Source organism: Phacochoerus africanus, chromosome 11 (genome assembly GCF_016906955.1).
Source record: "Phacochoerus africanus isolate WHEZ1 chromosome 11, ROS_Pafr_v1, whole genome shotgun sequence".
NCBI classification, from domain to species: domain Eukaryota; kingdom Metazoa; phylum Chordata; class Mammalia; order Artiodactyla; family Suidae; genus Phacochoerus; species Phacochoerus africanus.
The window spans coordinates 108,685,290-108,711,835 of record NC_062554.1 but is presented as its reverse complement, the minus strand read 5'-3'; the positions used below and the strand labels follow the sequence as shown (position 1 = coordinate 108,711,835).

At 41.1% G+C, this 26,546-nt stretch overlaps 1 protein-coding gene across 5 annotated transcripts in view; it reads right to left on the bottom strand.

Annotated features, from left to right (window-relative positions):
• Positions 1-26,294, bottom strand: part of EZH2 (enhancer of zeste 2 polycomb repressive complex 2 subunit) — a 64,988-nt gene extending 38,694 nt beyond the window's left edge. For 3 of the 5 annotated variants that reach the window (XM_047752480.1, XM_047752482.1, XM_047752484.1), the window contains exon 1: positions 26,157-26,294. The gene's annotated coding sequence lies outside the window, so the exon portion shown is untranslated. Of the gene's footprint in view, positions 1-2,963; positions 3,139-26,156 lie in introns of those variants that run through there. The other 2 variants (XM_047752483.1, XM_047752481.1) reach the window with 2 other exon arrangements.
• Between the last annotated feature and the right edge of the window lie 252 nt (positions 26,295-26,546).

Below are 26,546 nucleotides of genomic sequence, written 5' to 3'. Positions count from 1 at the left end.
TAAATTAAAGCATTCCCCCTACCCACACTTTTACCCATGCTTCTCAGCTTCAACACTGAGATGAAAGTCTGTGATTTTGCCTCTTGTACACCTTTACTCACTTGGGGGTTTCTCTGCTAGCCAGGAGAAGGAAGGCAAGACCCTCTCCGACCTCATTTTTAGTTTCAGAGGCCCTAGAAGCCAAATGCCTGCAAAGTGGTCCAGCCCTGTAGTCTACCAGATTCACACTAGAGAGTCTAAACAAGCATCCTCTTCCAAAACATTTTCTCATCAAAGTGTTAAAATCATACTTGCATCTTCAAAAGATTAGGACATTCCTCCATCAGATGGTGAAAAGATGCCACCCATTAGAGAATTTTGCTTTAATTTACTGAAGTGTAAAGGAAAGCCATTGAGGTTTTAAGTAAAAGAGGAGGAGGGAGATTTGTATTTTTGGAAAGCCCAGCTAACTGCAGCATAGCATAGGAGGAGGGGTAGAGGAGAATAAAATGCAAAGGTAAACTCAGGTTAGACTGGACGGCAGGCAGATCTGTCGACAGACAAGAAAGGATGCAGCTTCTACAACAACGCTAGTGATGAAAGAAAGTAAATTATTTTGAGAGTCACTTAGAAAACTTGGTGTTGATTTCGATATGCGGGAAGATGACTTTCTGGTTTGAATAACAGATTAGGGTTTCACTAACCTGTTTACGTAAGCCCTGAGGCAGAGAGAAAACTGCCTTAGGAGAGGAATTAGAGAAAGACAAAGAGCCCAGGAGTTAGAGGGTAACTTTCTGTAAGACTACTCCACCCCCAAACAATGATGAAGAAAGCAAATGGTGGATTATTCAGAGTTGAAAGAGGGGCAAAGAAAGCCAGTGATAAATGACTATTATGAATCAGGCAATGAATACACAAAGATGAATGAAATGCAGAACTTGCCCTTGCTGAGCTTATATCCTACCTGCAAAGGCCTAAAAGAACATACATTACAATGTGAGATGAATACACAAAAGTATGGGGGTGGGAGGCAGGTAAGGAACTGCAAAAGGATGGCCGAAAAGGTGACAACTCAACCCTAAAAGTTGAGTTGGGATTTCAAAACGGAAAGGACTCAGGTAAGAGCCAGAGACAGCTGGACCAGGGCTGTAAGGCAGAGATGCCAAGCAGACACTGTCAACAAAGGTGGATCCCAAATTAGGTAAAGAACCCAAGTTACAAGGGCTAAGGGAATGAAAAGAATGAAGAGATTTCCGAATTTATGATAAATACAGTTGAATGAGATCAGAGACAGGGCTATTCCTGTAAAAGATTTAAGGTGTGACCTTGCCTACAGGGTTGAAGAGTAGAACAAAAATGACAGTCCTCAGAACTGGGAAGACTAAATTCCACAGACAACCCCAGCTCTGAGGTACTAGAGATAGTGTGGGAGAAGCTAGGGAGACAGTGAGGTAGGGCAAAAAGACACCAGTTAGAAGAGCCTGGAGTTTTATTTTTAAAATAACTTTGTGGCAATTATTTGCTTTCACATTTGTTAGTTAACACGTGAGCTCAAGTAATTCCATGAGAATTATTTTTTGACATTTAGCACTTCAGAAGCCTAGGAACTAGACAGGAGAGCAATCAGATAAAAAGGGATTATCCACTGCTTCATTAGCTTATAAACTTATCATGGAGTTCCTGCTGTGGCACAGGGAAAAACATTGCGGTTCCATCCCTGGCCTCACGAAGTGGGTTAAGGTTCTCGGGCGTTGTCCTGACCTGTGGTGTAGGTCACAGATGTGGCTCTCAGATCCTGTGTTGCTGTGGCTGTGCTGTAGGCCAGTGGCTATAGCTCCTATTTGACCCCTAGCCTGGGAACCTCCATAGGAGTTGCTGGTACAGCCCAGGAGGGGGAGGGGAAAAGAAAAGGGAAAAAAAAAAAAAGCTATAAACTAAACACAACCAGTCCCATTCACTGCCTCCACAAAATCTTCTTGGTCCTTGGAGGTAACCACTGTACCTGATAAAACACACACTGGGAACACGGTTTTCATTTTCTTTGATGTGCAATATACAGTTCATTTTTGAAGATGCATTTCCCATGTCGTGATGAAGAGGTATCACTACATTAGTTAGCACTTCATGTTTTGTACTAGAGCCCTCTGTGTCTAACATTCTGGAATACCTTCTACGCTGTTTCTATATAACGTCTCCAAAGAAATATGTCAGCATAAAACCAAAGCTGTTACTGAACTAACAAGTTGTTAGATCACAGAACATTGAAAAGTTGATTCGGAACCAAACTATAGGAGGGCATGTATGGATAAATTTCCATGTTTATAAATTTCACAAAGTTCTTCCAAATAAAGAAGTACTAAGTTTTAAGCTGTAGGGCAATCTGGTAAATGTGCACAATAGAGAGAGAATGAGAAAGGCACAGTGATTCACTGAGGGGAAATTATCAAAATATAAGAGTCATGACCTCTAAGTTAAGACTAGAAATAAAAATATGCAGACTATTCTTTGAAAGTATAGGGATAAACAGGCAGATCCATGTAAAAAAACAACAAAACTTAAGGCACCATCTAGAAGGATGTTTTACATAAGACAAACTCCCTCTGATTATCGTAATATTTATAACATTTTAAAGTCCCATTTTCAACTTCTTCACCCCACTTCACCCCCACTGTAAATTCTTCAGTTTTAAGAACCATTTTTACCCATTTGTGTGCCTGGTAGATTTAAAAACAAACAAAAACCAGATGTATTAAAATGCACTGACTATAAAGTCAGGTATGAAGAGGAAAGGTGGCTGCCCTGCCTGAGCAGAGGAAGGGAGGGCAAGCCACTACATCACAGAGAACCCAGGAGGAGCTGAGCCTCAGGGACAGCAGGATCCTCTGGAATTTCCTTTTATTAAGGAAGCTGATAGTGCCTTAAAGACCTTATCCAAACACTGAGGATAACACCAGCTACCCCAAAGTTTCAAAAACCAGACTCACCTTCCTCTGTGCCTGGTGGGCAGAAGCCTTCATGCCCTCAAACATTAGCGCTTTCTGCTCCTCTCCCCTGCTCCTTCCCACCTGAAGGCAGACAAATCAGGTCTTCTCACAGTCCCCCACCACATCATAGCCCAGTAAGTATTAAGATGCAGCACTGAATATTCATATACTAGCATAAAGAAACCATTATGAACTACTAAATGGATGAGGATTTGTAAATACATCCAATTCTTAAATTTCTCATTCAAAAGATTTATTTAGTTTCATAGATGAAATGACACTACTATGATTTTCAGCCAGGACATGAAAACAGCTTCTCTTAATCAAAACAGTTTATGATTTGGAGTTCCCTGGTGGCCTAGCCATCAAGGATAAGGCATTGTCACTGCTGTGGCACGGGTTTCATCTCTGGCCCAGAAACTTCTGCATGCCATGGCCATAGCCAAAGAATTTGTTTAATTTTTTATCTTAGAAAATAAAAATTGGAGTTCCCATGGTGGCACAGTGGTTAATGAATCCAACTAGGAACCATGAGATTGTGGGTTCGATCCCTGGCCTTGCTCAGTGGGTTAAGGATCCAGCATTGCCGTGAGCTGTGGTGTGGGTTGCAGACATGGCTTGGATCCTGAGTTGCTGTGGCTCTGGCGTAGGCTGGTGGCTATAGCTCCGATGAGACCCCTAGCCTGGGAACCTCCATGTGCCATGGGAACGGCTCAAGAAAAGGCCAAAGGACCAAAAAAAAAAAAAAAAAAAAGAAAAGAAAAAGAAAAATTGAGAAAATAATAGAGCAATACTATTTTAAAACATTAGAGTTGAAGTCACTAAAACAAAAATCCACCTATATACAGTGAAACCAAAACAACAGTTATGCTTTTAATTCAAAAGACAAAGTTATGGCAGGGAACCATCAAGACCTTAATACAACGTAGTAAAGCCTTACAGAATTACATACATGAAGTTTACTTATTATTTATTTATTTTGGATTTTTAGAGCTGCAGCCCTGGTATATGGAGGTTCCCAGGCTAGGGGTGGAAATGGAGCCATAGCCACCAGCCTACACCACAGACACAGCAACGTGGGATCAAAGCCGTGTCTGCAACCTACACCACAGCTCATGTCAACGCTGGATCCTTAATCCAATGAGCGAGGTGAGGGATCAAACCTGCATCCTCATGGATAGTAGTCATATTCGTTTCCGCTGAGTCACGACGGGAATGCCACATACATACAGTTTAAATAAAGAAAAACTACATAGCCTCAAATCTACTTTATGAATAAATCAAACTCAAATATCCTGAACACCATGCTCTTGCAATCAAGCTTGTCCCATGAGGGTCCACACGGTCTTGTTCTTGCCACTCCGCATCGATTCACTTTCTCTGGGGACTGCTGCCTTCGTGGGAGGACGCCTAAGGTCCCTGCCCACAGCCCCTGCAGTCAGCACCAGTACAAGGATGGATGAACACAGGGATGTTAGTCTCAAAAAGTTCCCTGCAAGGTCAGGACAAGAAATGCTCAGCCTCTTCCACTTAGGTTTGAACCTGGAAACATGCTGTCCAAAGAATTCCTGAAAGCCAACTGCAATCACAAGAGAAGAGTCTGCAAACAACGGTCAACAACAGAGGAAAACAAAAACAAAAAACAAAACACCCAAAGCCAAGACTCGGACTCTAGTCCCTGAACTCTGAGCCCTGAACGAGGCACGCTTTGCCAAACCAACTCCATAACTGTTCAGTTACATGAGCCAAAAAATTCCTTTTTGCTTAAACCAGTTTGGATTAGGTTTTCCACCACAGGAAATACAGCCAGGGTCTGAGAAATACTCTAGTATTTAGATTTTATGTTCAATAATGCCTGAATGAACAGGAGACCTATTTCACAGTCAACAGCATTACCACGAGTGGCTCTAATCCCACCAGTTAAAGAGCTCCGCCCTTGCTCCAGGGTCTACTGTCCCAGTCAAGACACACCTCTCTACCTGCAGGGACTGAGCCACAAAGCCCAGGAATCAGCATTCTTCTCTGTCAGGACCAACCCTAATCCACTTGTAAGAGGTCTTTACCTAACATAACATTCCTGCCCTCCTTACTCAGTTGCCAAGGACTGAGGAATTTAAAAAAAAAAAAAAAAAAGTCCCTCAGGCATTTTCAGTGCCTTTGACGCCCCTCTTTAAAGGTTTCTCACTCCTAAAGGATTTACCAAATCAAGGCACCAGCCATCCATTTCATTCTGCTGCTACCTGTCTAAAAAAACCTAAATAATAAACTACATACACTACTTATCCTTCTTAACTAAATCTACAGCATTATCTTTGACCCTTAACTGGATACTAGACCAAGGTAAAATCCAAACCCAGCTTTTAAGTAATTGCAATATTTCTGATGTCCTTCCCTAACTAAAACCTTCAATTTTGAAAAATCACCAGCCTCCAATAGAGCTTTTATATTTAAAATGCTTTGAAGGCAGCTGTAAGTCTTATTTACTAACTCATTTACTTTTAAAGTTAAAACCCAATGCTTTAATTCAAAAGCAAATTAATGGTAAATAAGACTGTAGGTAAGGCTGAGGAGAACAAATATAAAGAGAATTTAGACGTACAGATGGAACTCTTGGTAAGGGATTTAAAAAAAAATTATGTAAGAGAAGTGGGTCTTATGCCCGAAGGGATTTGTGAGGGGGGTTCCCAAGGAGGCTCCACACAGGGCAGCAGCCGCACCCTAATCCTTGGGACTCGCCCCCACTCAGCGCGGGGCCCGGCTCCAAGCCGCAAGGCTCAGGCGGCAGAAAAGAGCGCTCTCCTGATGAAAAGGTCTGTAAAAGACATGGGACAAATAAAGTGAGGAGCAGTGTTCTCCATTCCAAACTAAGCTCCAACAATAAACTAAGACAAGACATCTGGTCCTCACATCCTCAGTCCTACCCGAAACTTAAGCAAGAGCGGGGGCTGCAAAGCTGGCCTCCCTGCACTCGGACCCTAGTTCTCCCAGTGCCAGCTCTGTGTGAACCCGGTCCAGACCCTGAACACTTTCGAGCCTCCCTCTCCTCGTGTGAGGAGGACCTTTGTCACAGAGGTTGTCCGGGACAGCGTCGGACAGAGCCGACGACACACCGCCAAGCTCTGGCTGTCAATCCCCACAGCAGGTGAGGGAGATGCGGCTACAGATCCGGCTCCGGCTCCAGACTGCAAAAAACGTCAACGAGAAAACAAAGCAAGTCGTTTTCTTAAAAGCAACTCGTTTTCTTAAACGTCATAGTCATACCGTCTGCAAGTAAATAAAAACAGGGTGGCAGAGGATCTCAGGAAGGAATAGAAACGGGTGGGGTGGGGGGTCAACTCTATGAAACTACGGAAATGTCTTTTGACCCAACAGGGGACGGCAAGATGAAAACAACTGGACGGAAACACCGGAGTTGATATATTTTCTCACGGGGTGCCAAGGACAAGTGAAGAAGAGGTGGTGATGACCCGGAATCCGAGACAGCGGCGCGAACTCCCTGAGGACAGACACTAGACGCCCCGCGCCACGCCCACGGCCTTCCAAGCTCCGCCCCCAGAGCCCCAGAGGACCCCTAGGGGGACTCCGCGCCGGCACCTTCCTTTCCGAAATGCCATCCTCTAGCATAAGGAGGCCAGCTCCAGAGAAAGGCTGGTCCTAGGGCTAGGACGGGCAAAACACGAGAAAAGTCTGCTCAGAAGATAAAAATCAAACTGAAGGACCTCCCAGCCGCCAAAGCTGTAGTAGTTTGTGCAGCAAATCAAACCACAAAGGTATTCTAACCTAATACAATAAGTACCCATGAGTCTATGAGAGGAAGAAGAGATCAAGCAACTAAATGGGGAGGGAAGGACAAGCCATCCTTTCACCAAATCCCAAAACAATGCGTTCACTCAAGCCCCTTCCAGGGAGGGTCACTTTCAAAGCAGAGTCTGGGGAGGGAAACCTAATGTCCCAGTGAGGAATGGTGAAACCCCCAGCCTGGTTAGACCATCTGCCACTGAGCATCCCGACATATGCTGAGAAAACCACACAACCTCCTACCTCCATCATTACACAAAAACATCATATCAACCCAAGCTAAAGGACATTTTGACTAAACACCTGACCAAGAAATAAGATTGTGAAAAACAAGAAAAGACTGAGACGCTGTCACAGATCCAAAGAGGCTAAGGAGACAGCTGAATGCAACCTTGTGTCTTGGATGGGATCCTGGAGCAGAAAAAAAGGCTAAGTAGAAAAACTGACAAAATCAAAATAGAGTCTCCAATTTAGGTAATAGTAACATAGTAATATTGGGGTATGTGTGTGTTTGTTTCTTTTTACCACAGCACCTTCAGGATATGGAAGTTTCTAGGCTATGGGTTCAATGGGAGCTGTAGCTGCAATCTACAGCCACAGCAGGACCAGATCTGAGCTGCATCTGCCAACTGTCGCAGCAGCTTGTGGCAACCGCATCCTTAACCCACTCAGGAAGGCCAGGGACTGAACCTGCATGCTCAGAGAGACAATATTGGATTCTTAACACAATGGGAAATTCCAAAATTGATTTCTTAATTTTGACAAATGTACCATGGTTACTGAAATCTTAAAATTATTAAAAAATGGTTTCTTTCTTAAAATAATTAAATTTACCTAATGTAAAGACATTCATTTTTTAAATGGCATCCACTTTTTAAAATGATAGAACAGAAATATGAAAAATTAAAATTCTATGCAAAATGTTAAATAGGAAAAAAAAATACACACAGACATAATTTGAGAGGGAAATTTCCACATCTAATTCTACTACTTAAAAATTTGAGACAGGAGTTCCCATCCTGGCGCAGCAGAAACAAATCCAACTAGGAACCATGAGGTTGTGGGTTTGATCCCTGGCTCAGTGGGTTAAGGATCCCACCTTGCTGTGGCTGTGGTATAGGCCCACAGCTGTGGCTCCGATTAGACTGCTAGCCTGGGAACCTCCATATGCTGCGGGTTCAGCCCTAGAAAAGACAAAAAGACAAAAAAAAAATCTGAGACAACATTACTTGAATGATTTAAAACGGGAGGTGGGTTCTCCATATAAGCTTATGAGATGGTACCTACTTTAAAAAGATTTTAGCCTATATTAATAAAGACTCTGAACCAAGGAAAGTAATTGTGCCATTGATCAGACAAATCAAACAATTCTATACAATTCAGGTTCAGTTTAGCTGTGTTTAAGATGGACAGAGAAACTGTCTTTGCCTCAGCTGGGAGATGGTATTAAACACGTAACAAAAAGTGAACATTTGAGTTTGGGGTTTTAATAGACAAGTCTTAATACACATTCAATCATTATTTATTGAACATCTCATACACATTACGTGCTCAATAGAAACTGAAAACCTAATAAAACAGACAAAAATCTGTGACCTCATAAAACTTAAAGTCTACTTGGATGGAAACAAAAAGTAAAATGTTTAGTATAGGACGGTGTTCAGGGTTATGAAAAGAAAACTCAACAGCAAAGTAAAGTAAGGCACATATGGTAAGGCTGGCAAGCACAGGACCTTATGCTGAACACCACTCTGTGTGTTACAAAAGCCAGTGGGATGGCAGAAAGCTCATCAGCTTGCATTTTGTTCCCACCAACCAGCAAACTAGTAGTAAAATATGCAATACAATATCTCCTAATAAAGATTCCAAAAATAATGAATTCAATATCCATCCAATGCAGACTTCAGTAATTTCACAAGGCTCCAGTGATCTACACAGCTTCACAGAATTTTCAATTGGCACTAAAACTAGCATTTGAGGACTGTTAGGAGTCACAGCTCAGGTTAACCACTAGGTCTAATTATCATGAAAAAATAAAGACGAAAAGTTAACAGTATTTTATTAAAAACATATATATGCAAATAACCACTCTGTATTAGTCTTAACTAAGCCAAATTAAAGAGATAGATTGGCTATTCATGTTAGCAAAAATAGCATCATTAAATACATGTTGCTGATTTGACTGTATTTAATCTATAACTTAGCTTTGGTTTTATAATAAGTGCGTATTTTTGGGAGTTCCCTTCGTGGCTCAGAGGAAATGAATGTGACTAGCATCCATGAGGACACAGGTTTGATCCCTGGCCTCGCTAGGTGGGTTAAGGATCCAGCACTGCTGTGAGCTGTGGTGTAGGTTGCAGACATGGCTTGGATCACTGCATTGCTGTGGCATAGGCAGGCAGCTACAGCTTCAATTCGACCCCTAGCCTGTGAATTTCCATGTGCCCCTGCTGCGGCCCTAAAAAGACAAAAAAAAAAAAAAGTGTATATTTTTAGGGAACATATTAATAAAATTAAAGTCAAGTAAACCCCAGGGTTCCATTCAACATTCAGGTTTGAAAAACATTAGAAACAACTGGAGTACTGAAGTAATTTAGGAATAAAATAATAAGGGTTCTGACTGGGTAGACAGTAGTATGAATGGAAAAAAAAGATGGCAAGAGACACTCTAAAATTTAAAAACAAGATGTACTCATGAGGAGAAAGGATGATCAAAAAGAGGCTGAAGAGGAAGCCCTGAGTGAGCCGTTGGGACAACTAAGAATTTGAATTTAGATACAGATTGAGATAGTAATTACTCACATCACAGTTACCAGCACAAAGAGAACAGGTAGAATGTCCAAACACTAGACACCATTCTTAAGCATTTTGGTCTCAGGACCCCCTTTGATTTATATGGGTTGTATCTACTGATATTTAGCATATTAGAAATTCAAAACTGAGAAAGTGTTGAAATATTAATTCATTTAAAAATAACAACAGGGAGTTCCCATCATGGCACAGCAAAAACGAATCTGACTAGTATCCATGAGGATGCAGGTTTGATCCCTGGCCTCACTCAGGGGGTGGCGGATTTGGCATTGACATGAGCTGTGGTGTAGGTCACAGACGCAGTTCGGATATGGTGTTGCTATGGCTGTGGGGTTAGCCAGCAGCTGTCGCTCCAATTTGATCCCCCTAGCCTGGGAACTTCCATATGCCACAGGTGCAGCCCTGCAAAGCAAAAACAAAAACAAAAACAACAACCCAACAGGAAGCCTGTTACATGTTAATAACACGTTTCATTTTTTAAAAACTATTTTCCTTTAAAAAAAAATCAGTGAGGGATACTATTTTATTTTACAGTTTGCCAATTTATTTAATATCTATCTTCATAGAAGACAACATATTCTTATCTGCTGTTATATTCAATCTGTTCCAACAGGTTTTGGTTGAAGAATAAGAAAATCCATTCCCAAATATTTAGCTAGAAAAGGGAAAAGTATATGAACAGCTTTTGAGGTAATTGTGAATCTCAAGCTGATACTACTCCAAAACTGTTATAAGAAAAAAAGTGGCTAGTTCAGCTTGTAAATCAACCTCACAGGTGTTGTTCCTCAAGACAACCACCACTCTTCAGTAAGCAATAGTAGTTTCTTGAAAGGTTAGTTGCAGTGTGGAATCTGAAATTGTATCAATAGATATACTCAGCTGCATTACAATTCATTAATCTATCTCCTCTGACTGCATCTCTAACCCATACATGATTTTATAACATCACTCTGCATCTGAAAACCACTGGGCCACTGAGTTATGCAGATTTTCCATAAGTTCACCCACTGATCTCATTAGAAAAGCCTTTAAGTATCTGTTGGGAAGCTGTCAACCTCAAAGTGACAGATAGAAGTTTTCCAAAAATTTTAATTTTTGCTTGGAAGCTCAAATGTTAACCACCAGCAACAAATAACTGGTCAGTTGTTTTCCTTGAAGTGACAGGCTCACTTTGCTGACAAATGTTTGCCAAATAACCAAGTCAGAATAATCAGTTTGTCTGCCAACCCCTCTTTCAAGTCAAAATGGTTTCCCATGAAAAAAGTAGCTTATGCAGCTTGCAACTCAATCATGTAAGTGCGGCCTCAGAGACCACCATACCTGGGCAGCAGCAGAAGCCCTTTATGCGCAGTCCCAACTCATGGCACAGAATATTAAGATGCACACTCAGGATCAAGAGTTAAGAAAACTAATTTTTTTTTCTTTCATCAAGGACTTTCTCAAAACTGGCTTATGATTATGACTATTATTGCTTTCTATGGCCACAACTGCAGCACATGGAGGCTCCCAGGCTAGGGGTCCAATTAGACTACAGCTGCTGGCCTATGCCACAGCCACGCAGGATCCCAGCCGCATCTGCAACATACACCACAGCACAGGGCTACACTGGATCCCTGATCCACTGAGCAAGACCAGGGATCAAACCCACATCCTCATGAATACTAGTTGGATTTGTTTCCGCTGAGCCACAACAGGAACTTCCTCTTTAAAAAAAAAAAAAAAAAAAAAAAAAACCTTCCAGGGCTAAGGTGCCAACAGTCCTTACCTACCAGTATTTTCCCACCATTTACGCAGGTGTCAACACAGTATTAAAAAAAAAAAGCCAGGGAGTTCCCATCATGGGGCAGTGGAAACGCACCTGACTAGGAACCATGAGGTTGCGGGTTCGATCGCTGGCCTCGCCAGTGGGTTAAGGATCTGGCGTTGCTGTGAGCCATGGTGTAGGTCACAGACTCCGCTGGGATCCTGAGTTGCTGTGGCTGTGGCATAGGCCGGTGGCAACAGCTCTGATTAGACCCCTAGCCTGGAAACCTCCATATGCCAAGGTGTGCGGCCCTAAAAAGACCAAAAAAAAAAAAAAAAAAAGCTAAATACTTTAAATTATTACAAAAAGTTTCAACCTCTCAGATCCCATGAGGCCCACACATTGGGCTTGGAGAACAGCTGCCATACGGTATATCTAGACACCATATCAATCAGAAAGCCCAATACCCTGCCTTTTCCCTTGCCTAGCAGAGAGCCTAGAACTCGCATATACTCAAACTATATATATTTCTAAAAGACATATTTCTAAGAATGAAAGCCTAGAGATCACCATTCTTGCAACTAAAAGAAAAAGAGCAAATAAAAAAAATCTATGCAAAGAATATTTAATCAAGGATACTTTGTTATAACTGTCAACTACACAATCCCAAAGAGTTTGCCATACATCTGTGCCAAATTAAGAGACTAATGTTAACAAAATGTGTTTTAAACAAATTGCATGTTTTCATCCATCTACCCTTCACCACTGTAAGAATATACCATCTATGGTTACGGTCATTCTTCTGACCCTCCTGCTTACCTAACCCATCCTCCCTAACTCCTCATATACAGACTTCACCCTACCCCCATAAAAGAAAGATAAAATAAACATCTTGTTCCTTTTCCCTTCCTAGCATGCTTCTATTTTTTATTTAAAAAGGAGAAAAAGGAGTTCCCTTGTGGCACAGCAGGTTTTAAGGATCCAGTGTTGTCAATTCAGGGGCTCAGGTTGCTGCTGTTGCACAAGTTCAATCCCAGGCCCAGGAACTTTCACATCCTGCAGGAGCAGCCAAAAAAAGGAGAGGGAGAGGGAGGGGGAGGGGGAGAGGGGGGGGGAGAGAGAGAGAGGGAGGGAGGGAGGGAGAGAGAGGAAGTGACAAAAATACAGAAGCTCACTACTGCTGGCCCCAAATATTCCACCCAAACGACTTGCAAAAATTCAAGTTAAAGAAACTTCTGAACTTCATTTTGAATGGCTCAGGAAAACCAGGAATACAAGAACTATCAACTAGTCAGTAAGAATTTATCAAACATTCTGCAAGTGCTAAATCCTGTGAGAGACACAAGTTTGTAAGACACAACAAGCGTCTCAGTGCCTACACTTTAGTGGATTACTTGCACATACAACTACAGATGAGAAAGTATTATGAACAGTATTTGTATTTGAGAAGTTAAGAAACAAATGTGTCAGTGATTAGTGACAAGGGAAAATAAAAAATACAGATCATATTTGTAGCCCTGGTTTAAGTAGTGCTAAAAAGGCAGAGTTGTGCTAAAAGGCACAGGAAAATTACAGTAATGTGGCAATCTGAGCTGAATGATAGAAAACATTAATTGGATTGCTTCAGTAAAAGTGAGTAGAATCTGCAATAATGTATTTTCCACAAAAATAAATGTAATTTTCCTCCCAGCAGAGAGTAAACTAAACTCTTCCTTCAATATGTTCAATATGGAATCTATAGGAATTCCCTGTTGGTGCAGTGGGTAAGAATCCAGCTTTGTCACTGCTGTGGTGTGGGTTCAATCCCCGGCCCAGGAACTTCTGCATGCTGCAGCAAAAAAAAAAAAAAAAAAAAAATGGCATCTACAGACCAGCATTCCTGGGTTTATTCATAAGTTCTGTTCATAGACACATCTTACAAAAGGCAAGGGGAAAACTGATTTACTACAAAGGTTTTAAATAATTTGCTTGAACAAATAAAACAGATTAACTGACATCCCCAAAGTAGTTTTCTTTGAAAACTGTACAAAACCTATTTTATAAGCTGAATCCTCTCATTTTGTTGGGTACTGAATCAGTTTACTGAGACACTGTTGGAGGGAAAATGGAACAAAAACTGATGCACCAGAAACCAAAACTATGATAGTACAACTCATTATAATTCAAGGCTGGGTCATGAGATAGTTATTTCTTCAACACTCCAGTTGATACAAACAAAAAGTACAGAAAAGTAAGTTAAGTCTAATGACAGTTGTTCTTCCATCTAGCATGCCTACTTTAAATTTTACACATCAAATAAGCCAAGTAGAAATTTAATAACATATTTTTTAACAGAAACTCAATTTAGGTAAATACAAGGGATCTACCCATTATTCCAAGCAATAAGTTACCTAAGTGAGCATAAGACAGGTGACAAGAATCTTCTGTTCCCACAACCTGTCCTTGACAATGTATTCAGCCATGAAGGGCTGAAAATGCTTTTCACATAGCACAGGCCCCTAAGTGCAAACCAACAATTCTGTGCTCAACAGAATAGTGATCCATTCTCATACTCTAGGAAAGATAGGCTGGTTTTAGACTTAAAAGGAATGTATTTATGGAGTTCCTGTGTGGCTCAGGTTTGATCCTTGGCCTGAGAACTTCCACATACTGTGTGTGCAGCTAAAAAGAGAGACAGACAGACAGACAGAAAAGGTATTTATGTTACAGCATCCTTCTACAGAGACTCTTCATGGGTAATTCTGCCAAGATATTATTGTTGCCTTAGACACTAACCTTATATCTGAATCCCCAACCAAAACACAGTTCCTCTATATTCTGAAGACTGAAGCATAGAATGGACTTGGTCATTCAAACCGCTAGTCCCAAAGTATCTCTAGAAGTTCTCAGAATTTCCAGGCATCCTACAACCAAGTAACCCCTACCTGGTTGTTTCAGCACTGGAGTTTCATCTGCACCACAAGGGAGTAAAAATGCTTGCCAAGTGCCTTTTCTTTAGTTCATGGACAACAGAACTCCTCAGAGACCCTTCAAAAACTCCCTACTAAATTCTTTCCCCTAAACAGTATTAGTTTCAGGACAACATGGAAGTAAAGGAGGTAGGGGCAGTGAAGAGCTATAATTCTTCTCATGATCTTCCAACACTCAAGGTCTATCACAAATATATATTGCTGAGGTATTAGAAAAAATCAAACTCTTCAAGTATTATTTACACTCAATGATATTTTCAGTATTTGTTTTACCAAGTATACGGTCTGGAGAATTACTTTATTACTATAATATCACTTATCACAAATACTTAAGCCCTGAGAAAAAATATTTTTGAGTCTCCAAATACCTATGAAATGCTACAAAGAATTTGCCAACTAAAAGGAAGCCAGTTGTATAATCCCTGCAACTGTCTCTCTGAAATAACTAAGGTTTTTTAGGCAGGAAAACAAGACTTCAATCCCACTGCTTGCAGATGGGAAAAGAACAGGAGGGGCTAAAATGAGTGCCTAATATGTAGGGGTTTTAGACTCTCTGGGCCTAGAAAAGACATGAGTTTTTGTTCAGTACTCTAGATTCTAAAGTTGGAACAGAATGTCTCTTTGTCAAAGATAAGGAAAAGAGTACCTTACCCTTTATTTGAATAGCCCTAATGGGTTAATAAGATTGTGGTGTCCAATAAGTAATTTGAGGAAAGTTTCCATTCTGGAAAACTGTAGAGTACAGCGAGCCATTTAGTTCTACGGTATTAGTGGATACCACGCAACGCCAGACAAATGGTAAAGAACAACTACTTTATTTAACCACAAGAGTAAATTCTATAGGGAAAACTGTCAAACATTAAGTTTGAACTTGTCAAAGCAGATCTGTATAAAGAGTAACTCTCTTAGAGTTTTCATTTACATTACACACAATCCACTTTACTTCTGATACTTTCAATCACCAAATGTGTGGAGGCTTTCCTCAAACCAAGCAATTATCTGAGACACCAGCTGGGTACCCTACAAGTCAACTCAAAGCTGACATTATCTACCTAGAGATAGAGATAGCTTTTAACTTACTAGAGCAGCTCACTGAACTCAGGAAAACACTTTCCTTACTACATTACCAGTTTATTATAAAAGAATATAACTCAGAAACAGCCAGATGGAAGAGGTGTGTAGGGCAGGGTGTGTGGGAAGGGGGAGGGGTTTTTGTGCTCTCTGGCACGCCATTTTTCCTGAATTTCCATGAGTCCACCAACCCACGAGCTACCTGAACCCTGTCCCTTTGAGTTTTTATGGAGGCTTCATAAGCAAAGTTGATTACATCTCTAGTCATTGGCGAACGAACTCTCTCTCCATGGGTTGGGGGTGGTGGCATCTCAAAGTTCCAATCCTTCAATCTCAAGGGTGGTTCCCTAGCAACCAGCTCCCATCCTTAGGTGCTTTCTAAAGTCATCTCTTACTACATTAAACATAGGTATGGCTAAAAGGGGTTGGTTACAAATATCCTTATCATTCTTATCACTTACATTCCAAGGGTTTTAGGAGCTCTGAGCCAGAAACAGGACAAAGACCAATGTAAACTTATTATAAATCACAATATTCTATTTTGATTGTTTACAAAGCTAGTTTAGTCAGATACATCCTAGTCCTAAAAGGATTTTAGGTGCCATTATCTCTATTATGCAGAAGCAAAAAAGCAAAAAAATAGGCTGTAATCAGCATTAGGTGTTTTATGAATGGATAAACTGGTAAACCAATTTGGGAGAAATGCATGTAACAGTTAAGTGCCAGCTAGGGAGCATCACTATTACCTGTGAAGCTAATGTGAACTTCAGTATTTCTCAAACTCTCCAGAGAAACAGATCTAAGTGGTTAACAGAAACCAAGCACCTAGCATCTCAGTATTTGAACTAAGAAGGACCCTAGAAGCAGCAAAAGCCTATTCTCTAAGGGACCACTGTCCTAATAGTGTGAATTTAGGCAAGTTACTTACCTTCACCAAGTCCCTATTTCTTCATCTGCGGAACAGAGATGCACATACTCTCTTTGGAAGGCACAGGTAGACCCTCAGTAATCATAACCTGCTCCATTTATTTATCTTGGTCACCACGAAGTGGATCTACAAAAGCTACTTGCTAAGGAAATACAACCAGGTGAATAGCAGAGCTTAGCCTAGAACCTGTGTCCTTTGCATAATATCCAGATGCTGGTGCAGTCACCCTCCAAAATATTTTCTTTACAACTAACTTGAGCTCTGTAGACAAATATTTCAAGCAGACGAATATTCTCCAAAGAGGCAAAATTACTTACGGGGCAAGTAGGACAACATCTTCCTCCTCCAAGCCTATTCAAGCAATATTTCTGCCACTTAAAATTCCTTACTGATTACTCTAGAAGGGCATTTCCCAACCTTTTCTGACCAATAAATACTTTGCATGGTAATATATCTCATAGTACCCATTAGGGATTTTAAAAATAATTTTGCAAATTTTGATTGCACTATTTTTTTTTTTGCTTGCACTAATAATTTGAATTTTGAAACATTTAGATTCAAATTTTATACATTTTATAAAAATTTATAAAGATTTTCTACCTAATAATATGACAGATCATTACCAATAGTTGCTAACTCATATAAGAAAAGGCTAGAATGATAGGTTCCCAGGAAGATGGAGACAGACCCTTATCTCCCAAATGTGACTGTTGACCTGGAGACCTGCTCTGGACGTGGGTATGGCCCAGCACAAGATCTACACCCTTTCCCGGAATGTGGAGCATAGATTAACCACCTACAAGGATTAACTGCTCTCTGTCCCGGGACTGGACTACCTACCCCTCCCCAGACCTCCCCTCCCCCTTCCTGCCACAAGTTTCCGCCACCACCTCCAGCCACCGAGTCCCATCACAGATCCTTTATAAGCTCAGCACCTCCTCACAGTGAGAGCTGGCGCCATCTTGAGCTCAGACCATGCCCCTCTGATGACTTAATAAATCTCTTGCTTTACCAACTAGGCCTTGCACATTCCTCCCTCATCAAACCTAACCTTTATACTGTCAAAAGATTATGAAGTTCATCTTAGTTTTTTATAATATTCCAAAGACAGGTAATTATTTTCTCATTTAACAAATAATATGTTTTTTAAATAATTAAAGTACATGACTTTCAACAAATTTCAGAAGTAAAATGTTTGACTTACAGGCTACATGTATATTAGGTACAGGGCAGGTTTGCAATAGTTAGGCCTATTTAGTTATTTAGTTAGTCCTATATGTAAGCACATTCTATAAATAGAATACAGTGAAATTTCATTATAGGCTATGGCATCAAAAACATACAAAGCTGCTTTAATGATGATTAGAATTCTTATACTGTTTAAAGAAAATCAACTAGTTTTCTTAAATTTCTGTGTTTTGCTTACAAAATCACTTCTCAGATGGTCTTTAGTATCAAAAATCAAGGCACTAAAATGGATAAAATAGTCATGTTTTCTTCTTGATGCTTTTAACTTATTAGAAACATCCTGACATGTTGTTTATGAATCTAGTTCACATCAATGCAACCAAGGGATAAAAATGATCCCGAGATAAATTTGCAGAATCATTATTTTATTTTCCCCACTTTTTAAAATATTGTTGATTAAAGCTTTCTGACTTTAATCAACAATATTAGGGAAATAAGTTAAAATTTTATAACAGTACCTGATAGGAGGTAGCAAAGTTCACTGGGTGATACACAGCACAGCTGTACAAAACTCACTTCAGATAGACCCTTAAAGGCTCTGCTTTAAAGGGTAGGGGTGCTATTTAAACAATTATTTACGGAGTTGTTGCTAAAGAAAAGAGCCTCAAGTTTCTGGGGCTCTGGTCCTAAATCAACTTCACAAAATTTTATTTCTATCTACTATATACAAAACCTTTTTCTAACCTCTACCATGTAGACAAGTAGACTAGAGCTTAAAGTGAAGGGGAGAAGGAGAGAAACACAAGACACATAAGCAGGAGAGAAACTGTCTAGTTTGGTTAGGAGAGGGGGATGGGGTGTTCTGAGCCAAACAGGCTAAACAGCCCCTTGAGATGCTAAAGCAGTACAGAAGACATTCCAGAAAGAAGACAGAACGCAGACTCTCCATGTCCCATTTCCTGGAGACAAGGAAAAAGACCAGTTGAACTCAACAGAGGAAAAGTATAAGAAAACCATCAGAGATGAGGGCAGCTGAAAGAGTGTGGGCTGTTCCATAGACAGCCTGGAATATCAACCTCAGGAGTTTCTTGCTGCAACAACAACCTGGCCAAGGAGAGGAATCACCCGCAGAAGCCCAAATGCTTGCTTTTTTGTTTTCTTATTAAACAGGGAAAAGGTGGGATTGTGTGTTACCCATATACCGAAGAAAAACTAAAATTTATTGTAGGAATAATGGAGGTGTTGAGCAAAAGAAAGAACTGATACTTCGCAGAAATAAAATAGTACACAGAAATCAAGTATATGTACTCTGAAAAGCCGTCTGTTTACCTAACAAAAAACTTATCAAAATAGTTAGACCAAGCTAATTACTGACAGATGTAGCTTGGCAATCTCATCATCATTTCTACATTACCAGATTCTAAGACCAAAGTCAATTTTAATATCCCTATTTATCCTCTTAAGAAAAATACATAAGAAAAATGTTACCTCACTACTAAATGGAAAGGTCCAAATTTACCAAAAATGAAATTTAAAGAATTACTAAACATTATCACTTTCAAAACTAGCTAGCTTAATTAAAAAATTTCCAAAGTTCCCTTGTGGCTCAGCGGGTGAGGGATCCAGTGTTGTCACTGCTATGGTTCGGGTTCCATCCCTACCCCAGGAACTTCCACATGCCCGGGTATGCCTTCTCCCCCAAAAAACTCCCCCATGTCACACACATCTAATACCATCTATATAAATATCTTGTTCATGTCCATGTTTCTGCAAACACAAAACATTCTGAATGACTTGAAGGTTAAGAACAAAGTTGTTTTCACACACAAACAAATTTTTTAATGGCTGAACCCACAGTATATGGGCCAGGGATTGAATCCAAACCACGTCTTCGACAATCCTAGATACTTTAACCCACTGTGCCCAGTGGCAATCAAACCCGAACCTCCAATCACCTGAGCTGCTGCAGTCAGATTCTTAACCCACTTAAGAGAGTGGGAACTCCTGTTTTCACACAATTTAACTGAATTTAAACGATTATGCTTCTAGTATTATTAATCTATATATTGTCAAAAATACACAAAATCAAAATAGAAAATTAAGAGAAAACATCTGTAATACATACATCTGATAAAGCATACATTCCCAGAATATATAGAGACCTTTTACAACTCAATGAGCCAAACACTCCAGTTTTTTAAATGGGCAAAAGGCTTGACCAAAAAAAGTATACGAATGGCCAATAAGCACATGAAAAGATGTTTAACATCACTGACCACTTGGGAAATGCATATTAAAACCACAAGATACTCAGCCCTCTTGGATGCCACTGACTTAAAGCAACATGGGACGAAGCCTCAGCAAGGACGTGGAGAACCACAGCCCCCCACAATGACAACACAAACCCTACTCCACTCAAAATGGCACAACTGCTTGGGGAAATGGTACGGCAGTTTCTCATAAAGTTAAATCAATATTTACCACATGACCCAGCAGTCCAACAACAAAGTATTTAGCCAAGAGAAAGAAAAAGATACATCCACAAAAGGCTTGCCCAAATGGTCACATAGGCTTTACTAATAAGAGCCAAAACGGGAAATAGCCCATGTATCCATCAGCAGGTAAATGAAGAAAACATAGCATGTTACTGAGAAATAAAGAAAAACTACTCAAACAAGCAACAACAAAGATAAACCTTAAAAACATACTGGATCAAAGAAGCCAGTCACTAGAGTATAGCCTGTGTATTTCATTCATAATTCTCGAACAAGACAAATCTGATGGGCAGTTGGGAGAGAATGACTGCAGAGGAACAAAAGAACTCTGAAATGACAGCAAGGTTATGTTTTAATTGAGGTGATGGTTGGTTGCGCAGGTGTTTACATTTGTCAAAATGCTTCAAACTGTAACCTTCGAATGTGTGCATTTTAATGTTTATAAATTACAATTAAGTTGATTTTTTAAACTAAAAAATGGATACCTCTCTAGAAAGCAATTTGACAACATCTATTAAAACTTGAAATGTGCATAATCTTGAACCAGCAACTCTCCCTATAGAAGCTGTCAAGCAAACATTCAAAGATACATAAAGATGTTGCCTCCTCTGGGGGAGAGAGCACCAGGCCCACCATAGATGACTAGTTTACTGCTTGACAATACCCTGATTTCTATGTATGTTATGCTTAGAGCAGAGGGCGGCACACTTCTGTAAAGGGCCACACAGTTAAGTACTTTAGCTTGGCAGGTCACATCCAGTCACCTTGCATATTCTGGGGGTGGGGTGGGGGTGTTGTTTCACTACTCTTTAAGAAATGCTAAAATCATTGGTAGCTCAGGGGCCTTACAAAAACAAAAACAGACACATACCCAAGCTGAGAAATTGGGGCTTTGAAGCCCAAATTCAAACCCTTATGCTACCATTAACTCGTTACCTAATTTTTCCAACTCTTGTTATTACAGTATACATACAAAATAAAAGCACTAAAAAAGTGTCAACCAAATACACAAGAAATATCAGCTTTGTAAAATGGAACAATCTCTATATTGACCTTAAAACAAGTGCTATAACAAAATAACTTGATCCTACTTTGTAGGATAGATGTATAAATACATATTCACATGAATACACTAGAAAGTTTGGGAAGAATATACACCAAGCTGCTAAGAGGAGGACTTGGGATTACAAGGATCAATCAAGAAAGGTTTCACTTTATAAAAGTCTAAAGTGTTTCAGTATTTTGAAATGAACACATCTGTTTTTAATCAATAGACAATCTAAGTAAACAAAAATAGATAAAAGCATGCATGGCACCATTTTTCTTTACATACAGGTTCTAAGCACATATTTAAAATTGCAAAGTGTTTAGTTCCATTAATGACAAAGTACATCGACTCTAAAAAGTACTGGCACAATAACTAAAAATCACTTATCAAACATTTTATGCCAGGTGTAGTTTTAAGGGTTTCACATGCATTAATTCATTTAATCCTCTCAACAACCTTATGGAATGAATACCTCTCATTATGATCATCAATTTACAAACAGGGAACTCAGACATCAAAGACAACGTGCCCAGCGCAGGAACTGGAACCCAAGCAACTTGACTCCAAAGATCACACTCTTAAAACTCTATTGTACTCCCTCCAGAGTGCACACTATTACAACTATGGCTGAAAAGAAATCCACAAAGACATTTTTTAGCTGTCAAAGACATCAGATCCCATAAAACCACAATTATCTACTTTTAAAGAAAGCTTTCTGATTGATTCAAATAAACTCACTCTTCTTAGAACTGATATGTGTCTTCAATTATCCGGGAGACCAGGAGGTTTAACATGGAGCCAAATAGAATCTCAGTTTGGATCCTGACTGCAAATTCCTAGCTGGATAGTCCTGGGAAAACTCTTAATCCTCTACAGCAAAGTTTCCCTATCTGTAAAGATCTGTAGTGTGTGGCTGTCGATAAAGGGTTTTTTTATAAGACAAAATTTACCATTTTAACCATTTTTAAACATATAATTCAGTGGCATTAAACACATTCAAAGTGTTGTACAGCCGTCACCACCTTCCATCCACCTTCCATGTTTACAGCTTTTTCAACTTCCCCAAAAAACTCTGTCCCAATTAAACACTAGCCTACCATGCCCCCCTCCCCTGGGGCCATGGTAACCTCTACCTTACTTTTTGTTTGTAAATTTGCCTATTCTAGGTATCTCCCATAAATGGAATCACAATTTTTTTCCTTTAGTGTCTGGCTTATTTTGCTTAGCATAACATTTTCAAGTTTCACCCATGTTATATACTATGTGTCAGGATATCATTCCTTCAATAGCTAAATATTCCATTGTATGTATAAAACCACATTTTGTTTATCCAAACATCTACTGATGGACCCGAGACGGTTTTTACAAGAACTAAAAACAAAGCATCTGATCTGAATATTACCACAGTAAAAAACAAACAAACAAATGAATACAGCATCTGGGAAATAGTAGGCACTTTATTTAACATTACTGTCTTTTTTCACTTCGTTTTTGTCATATTCTTGCACCAAGTAGTGGTGCAGCAGCAAGATATAAAACAGTGCAATCATCTTACAAGCCAGCTATGTCTTTTGAGATATTATTGGATTTGCAAATCTACATTGATCATATCATTTTAAAAGAAAGATAGAGCATTCCAATAAATGATCTGTAATTACACTGGCAGCACTTCCTTCAGTTTTAGCTTCAAAACCTACCTCACGTTGTTCAAATAAAGAACTCATTAATTGTAACTAGACACCTTTTGATTAAAAGATGTACTCTCACCTTATATTTCTGCACAACCATCATCAATTTCAACATCAAACAAATTAAGCAGATAACTATACACTAGGTATCCAGATGATCCATCACGCTTCTCCCTAGCTACCTGAAATACCAAACATGAAAACCAATAGCTGCTTTTAAGGGATATTCAACTCCAACATCCTAAAACTATTTACAGCTAGGAGAAATCTTGGAACTTGTTCACCTTGACAATTATTTTTCTTTGCAAACATTGCCTCCCCAAAGGTGAGAAAAACACCTTCCAAAGTTCCTCACCACATAAATATGAACATATTCTGTCTGCTTTGCAAGTTCCTTTTTCAACTTATTTTCCTACATTTTTCAGACTTCTTTCATTCATTCAACTATTAACCCCTACTCTCTAGCAACTACTAGGTATACAAAGAAAAGACAGAGCCTCTGCCTCAAAGCACTTTAGAGTATAGTGAAAGGAGCCCAATGCACAAGCAAATGATTGTAATGCAACTGGATATATGCTACAATAAAAGTATGAACAAAGCCCTTGCAGACACCTGTGCCTGAGACTCAAGGAAGGCCTAACAGGTGAAGCTTCCTCTGAACGTAATGAGCTGTCTCCACTCCTGCTCTCCTCCAAACTGAAGATTTCACCTGCCCATATAGAGTCCTTCATAATCCACAGAAAATGTTTTCTTCACGGACAAAAAGACTTCAAGACAAATGCACTGGTCATTTCTAATTAACCCCAGAATGCGTGAGATCAGAGGATTTTTTTATTGCTGTTGATTTTTTAAAAAATCAACTTTCTTAATTACCGCTTTTTAGGCCAAGATGGAAACTAATTCGTTCTCCTGAAGCATGCCAGCTCAAAGGATGGAAGATATCCTAGAAAGCCTCAGTGTAACCTGGGGAAATCTGCCTAAAAATTTTAAGTGGCCAACACAAAGACAATCACCTATATGTATGTGTGCAAGGCAAAGCTGATATCAAAGTATTACAGCTTTTTTGTGTGCCTAACTTCACTAAATCAACAAGTGTGGTTTTTTTAATCACTGCTACTTAAATACATTTTCAAATCAAATAAAAAATTAAAAACCAATTCCCCCCAAAAAACTTAAAAATAAATCTTGTGGCAAGTACAAAGACAGTAATTGCCAAATATAGTGTACACAAACAAGTAAGGAAAAACTGCAATTTCTTATCCTAAAAGATCCAAGTATCTACCAAAATCTCCCTAACTAGCTCATCTTATAACAAGAGGCCAGATTATCAGGAGGACTTTTTAATAGATAATTACTAGCAACTAATACAGTAAACAATACTTAGGACAGCACCTGGAATGTCTGTTCAGCGGTGTCTAACACTGCAAAATATGTAATAAAGACTTTTACACTGCATTTCTTTGTCTCCATATTTATGAAACCATAAGATGGTAGGGTGAACATTAGATCATCAGATAGAACAATGCAAATCGGTGCTATTTTCCTAAATTCCTCTTCTTTGAAGATATTCCCCTGCCACAAAGACTAGAATTTAAGATGCCATTTTCCTAAGTGTTTTCAAGAACTTAAGCATTAAATTCCCGAATACACCACCACAAAGAGAGAACGGATTCTTTATATCCAGGACTAGAATCCTACCTACTCCTAACTTTAGGTAATATGAAAAGGAAATTAAAATAGGTCATAAATACTTTCATTTTCTTGAAATAAAATTATCAATAAACTTGTTAGGATTACACACTTGTTCTACATTTTATTTCCAAACATAAAATAGTTGCTAACGGTGATGAATGAAGAGTAGTGAAAAATAAACTCCAAACCCCCTAGCTCCCTGGTGGTCTAATGGTTAGGATCCCACGCGCTCTTAAAATCCCTTAGAAGTATAGCCTACATTCAACTGTACCAGCATTAGTGTTTTTTAAAGATTTTCTTAAATGGTGTTTTATATGACATTAAAAAGCCACAAAATTAATCCGATAAATGACCTTTAAAACCCAGAAAGTAAACCTTGAAGTAAAATATTTTTAAATACCAAAGACATATCTTTGTTTCCAAATGAACTTAAATTTTACAGATCCTGTGTGACAAACAAAGGAAGTTTAGCTTAACTGTGGACAGCACACGTTCAATTTCTTAGGCAACAAACATTTCTGCAGTCAGTCTTTTCTGACTCAACAAAGCTATTGTTCACGGAAAACAAGACCAATTAATGACGAATTGCTAACCAGACCACCTAAACACACATTTGTCATAAACATTTTGCTTGATCAATTCTTTCTACCATCGCATCCTCATTCAATCCCTGGGGATTTGGAGAATAATCTCTTACTAAATGACAGTTGATTTCGTTAGCACCTGTCGCCAGTCTCAGATGTATCACATAAGTTGGCCGAAAGAGCATGTAATTTTTTTAAAAAATTATGATTCTTTAGAAAGCGGGAACTCAGCAGGCGTGAGTTCACCAAGTTTTCATTTCAAAATATCGTGCTTCTCGATTCCTCCAATTTTCAAAAAGGGACCTGATGGCACCGACTTTTTTTGGGGGGGTGGACAATGACACGGAAACTCGACGAAAAGCCCTCCGAAACGAACAAAACCGAGCGGGGGAAGAACGGCTCGACCCTTCCTCAAACTTAACAGAAAGCCAGCCGAGGGGGTAAAGGCGGCCGGGACCGCCTCGTCAGAGCGGGTGGAGACGAGGGGTTCGGGGGTGCTTTCCGGGGAAATGTCAGACCCGCAGCCGCTCCGAGTTCGGTTCCCAGCGCCGCCCCGGCCCCCTCGGCCCCGGCCGAGCCTGCGCGCTCGCGGGGAGGGGGCGTGGGGCCCAGCCCGCCCCCTGCGCCGCGGCCCGCGCTCCCCACGCCCCTCTCCCGCCCGCTGTCAGGCCCGGGTGTCACTGCCCCTTCCCCGCGCCGAGCTCCCCCGAGACACAGTCCGTCCTTTGTCTGAGTGTGCACTCGGTGCCGAGGTCCCACCAACTTGTGTGCGTCCCGTCCCACCCGGGCGCTCCCGCCGCGACGCTCCACACAAAGGAGACAGGGGCTCGGGCGGCCGGCCCGCCCCGAGCACCGGAGCGCCCCCAGCCCAGTCGCCGCGCCTCCCGAAGGGAGGGCGCGCGAGAAGACCCCTCGGCTCGCCCCCTAGGGCGCCCGCCCGGGGTCCCGCCTTAGGTCGCCAGGTGCGGCGCTGCCCGCCCCCGCGGTCGCGCGGGCCAGCCCAGAGCCACGGCCCCTTCCGAGGGGTCTCCTCTCACCCCTCCAGCCAAAGCGGCGCCCCGGGAAAGCCCGCTCTGGGCGATACCCGGAGGGGTGGCGGGGATATCCCGGCGCCGCCACCGCCCCTCACCGAGCTTCGGAGCCCCGCTGGCCGGCCGGCCCGACAGCGGCACGCTACCTGAGCCCCGCGCCCCAGCCCGCTCCGCTCCCGCGCGCCGCTCCCGCGCGCCACCACCGCCGCCGCCGCCGCCGCCGGGCTTCCACCGCCTTCTGCGTCCCAGTGGGTGTCGGACGCTCCCGGACCAAGCGCCAAACCCGGCAGCCCAATCGCCATCGCTTTTATTTGGCCCCCCCTGTCCAACTAAGCGCCGCCCCGATTGGCGGGCCGCGAGGCGGGCTCCCGTCCAATCACAAGGCCCGCCGGGCTCCGTGGCGGCGAGCCAGCCCCACGCAGAGGAGCCCGCGGGACTCAGCCGGGCCGGGCCGGCGGCGCGTGCGCGCGAGCGGGCGGGCGCTGAGGGACGCGGCCGCCGAGTGGAAGCGCTGCGCCGTCTCTTTGTTCTTTCGC